The 3,451-nt window shown below is 42.0% G+C and overlaps 1 protein-coding gene across 1 annotated transcript in view; it reads left to right on the forward strand.

Annotated features, from left to right (window-relative positions):
• NF1 (neurofibromin 1) overlaps positions 1-3,451 on the forward strand; it is a 243,357-nt gene that overhangs the window by 95,143 nt on the left and 144,763 nt on the right. The gene's annotated exons all lie outside the window — the stretch shown is intronic.

The raw sequence follows: 3,451 nt of genomic DNA on the forward strand, positions 1-3,451 counted from the left end.
TTTTTTTGTATGGATGATTGTTCAGATTGGTGTTCCAATAAGGGGGACGATCCCTGGAGGCTTCCATTCAGCCATCTTGCTACACCTCCAATTCTGAAGCTGGTTCTTTGAAAATCAACTTGAGCGAAAAGTTTTATACACAGGAACACTTGAATAATTGAACACAGATGTTCATTGTAGTTCAGAATTACTAGAATATTCAACAGGTTACCATTGGCGTGTGGGAAGCAAGAGAGCACTGTGGCTAGAACGTATTGTTTTATAGGGAAACCTAAAATGGACTGCAGTGTTCCTGCTGCTATGCTGACTCAAAAAAAAAAAAAAGGCAATTGTCAGGGTTTCTAGCAGTCTCTTTGAGCCTTGTTAAAGAAATTGTTAATCTCATTCATACCCACCAATTCCTAGGCCTCCATATCTAAGATTTGGATTACTGTTGTATCTTAACGTTCTACCTGCATATAATCCCCATATTTAGACAGTCTCTTCAATTAGCCACATATTGCAAGTTCATTTTCCTCCTCTGGCTTCCTAACAATCATCAGCCATTCTCCAATGGATACCAACTAGGTGTCCGTGTGATTCAGTTCAACCGTGACACTGTTTACCTGGAGTGAGCATCAGATTTCCCACAGAATAAGGGCTGAGTCAGATTGCCACCACTAAAGATGTCAATTACAAGCCACAGGTTGTTACCTGTGCTTCTCACAGCCTCACCTTGAATTGGATTAATTTGCTAGAATGGCTCACAGAACTCAGGGGCATACTTTACTTTCATTTGCTTACTTACTATAAAGGATATCACAAAGGATACAGATGAACAGCCAGATGGAAAAGATGCACACAGGGCAAGGCATGTGGGAAGGGGCTTAGAGCTTCCATCCTGTCTCCAGATGCACTATCCTCCAGGCACCTCTGTGTGTTTGGCAACCTTTAAGCTCTTCAAACTCTGTTCGTTGGGTTTTTATGGTGGCCTCATTACATAGGCATGATTGATTCAATCATGAGTGGTTGGTGATAAACTCAACCTTCAGCCTCTCTCCTCTCCGTGGAAGTTGGGGAGTGGGGCTGAAAGTCTCAACCTTCTAATCATAACTTGGTCCTTCTGGTGAGTAGCCCCGTCTTGAAGCTCCCTAGGGCCTCCCAGCCACTGGTCATCTCATTATCATACAAAAGACACTCAGCACTTCCAGAGATTCCAAGGGTTTTAAGAGCAATGTGTCAGGAACCAGGAGCAGAGACCAAATATATGTTTATCACAATATCCTTGAGTTATTGTATTGAGTACTTAGTGTGGAGTACCTGGTGTATATGTCTTTCTCCTTTTTGAAAAGGTCGAAAGGCAATTATTGTTGAATCCTCAGCACCTGACACTAAGATGGCAAATAGTAGATGTGCACTAAATGTTTATTGGATTGAACTGATTACCTGCCCTACCTACTTTCTCTTTCTGAAATACCCTTACTTCTTTTGTCTATGCAAATTCTGTGCCTCCTTTGGAACTCACCTGTTCAATGAAATATTTCCTGCTTTGCAGTCCATGCTAATTTCTGAACTCTTACTGTATTCAATGCTGTACCACACAGCAAACTCTTAAGGAATCTAGAGCAATGACGTAAGTGTCCAAAGCGTTTCTGTAATATGTTAATTAGTATAGAAACAAAATTACTAGTTAATCTGTTAAAACAAATATTTACTCAGTACTTGCTGTGGTAAGGCACTGTGCTAGTCTTTAAGGGGACATAGGTAAACACTTCCTTCAAGGAGCTTACAGTTTATTAAGAGGGATAAAACACATAACAGATAAGTGGTGAGTTTCATAAGGGATATATTTTGAGAGTTCAGATTAGGCTAGTTAGAGAGTAAAGGTTTGTGGATTTGATTGCTATTGGGTAAAATTTAAACTACATAAAGCAGGCATTATTATTCCTGTGTTATTGATGAGAAAAAATGACACCCAGAGAATTTAAGGATTGTGACCAAGCTCATAATGATCGATATCTGATAGAGCTGAAATTTAAACCTAGTAAATCTGCCTGTGGAATCTCTTCCTTTAATCGCAACACCAGAGTTTAGAGGTGGTACTGATAAGAGTTAGCAACACCGAGGTGGGCGTGCTGGCTCATGCCTGTAATCCCAGCACTTTGGGAGGCTGGGGTAGGCAGATCATGAGGTCAAGAGATCAAGACCATCCTGGCCAACATGGTGAAACCCTGTCTCTACTAAGAATACAAAAATTAGCTGGGCGTGGTGTTGGTGCTCGGCTGTAGTCCCAGCTACTGGGGAGGCTGAGGCAGGAGAATCGCTTGAACCCAGGAGGCAGAGGTTGCAGTGAGCCGAGATTGTGCCTCTGCACTCCAGCCTGGCAACAGAGCGAGACTCTGTCTCAAAAAAAGGAAAAAAAGCAACACTGATTGAATATGGGGAATAATGAAGTAGAGCAGAAAAAAGTGACATCAGAGACATCAGAGATGGCCTGAATGATGTGATTAAGAAAGTAATAGTGCTATTGATAACATAGGGCACAGGATAAGACATACGAGTATGAGGAAAAATCGGTTAATTTGGGGCATACTGATTTTTAGATATCCGTGGGGAGGGGACATCTAGCAGTTACAAATGTCAGACTGGATGTGAAATGCAGTTCAAAATAAGGGAAACCTGAATGGCCACAAAATATCTAAAAGTGTATCTAACCTTAGTAAGAACTGTGGAAATAGAAGTTAAAAACATGAACTACCTCATGTTTTTCCCACCTACTAGTTTGGAGGGGAATAAGAATTCTTACACAGTACTAGTTTTAGAGCTATTTGGCAGTTATCTAGTAAAGTTAAATCTGCATATACTCAATAACTCAGAAATTTCATTTTTAGGTAGCTGCCTTAGAGAAACTCTTATGTGTAAGAATGTTCATTGCAATGGTGTCTATAAAGGTGAAAAATGTTTAATGTTCATTAATTAGAGAATAGGTGAATCATGGTATACAATAGACTATTATGCAGTAAAGTGAACTATATCTTCATCTGTCAACATGGACAAATCTCAGAAACATGATGTAGAGTGAAAGATGAAAGTTGCATTTTGTTACTATTGATGAAAAAATTAAAAACCTACATCATTCAGCTGGGCGTGGTGGCTTATGCTTGTAATCCCGGCACTTTAGGAGGCTGAGGCAGGTTGGTCACTTGAAGTCAGGAGTTCGAGACCAGCCTGACCAACATGGTGAAACCCTGTCTCTACTAAAAATACATAATTAGCCAGGTGTGGTGGCGCATGCCCGCAATCCCAGCTACTTGGGAGGCTGAGGCAGGAGAATCGCTTGAACTCGGGAGGCGGAGGTTGCAGTGAGCTGAGATTGTGTCATTGCACTCCAGCCTGGGCAACAAGAGTGAAACCCCATCCTCCAGACCCCCCCCCCCCCCCCCCCCCCCCCCCCCCCCCCCCCCCCCCCCCC

The sequence above is a fragment of the Piliocolobus tephrosceles genome, chromosome 16 (genome assembly GCF_002776525.5).
Source record: "Piliocolobus tephrosceles isolate RC106 chromosome 16, ASM277652v3, whole genome shotgun sequence".
NCBI lineage: Eukaryota > Metazoa > Chordata > Mammalia > Primates > Cercopithecidae > Piliocolobus > Piliocolobus tephrosceles.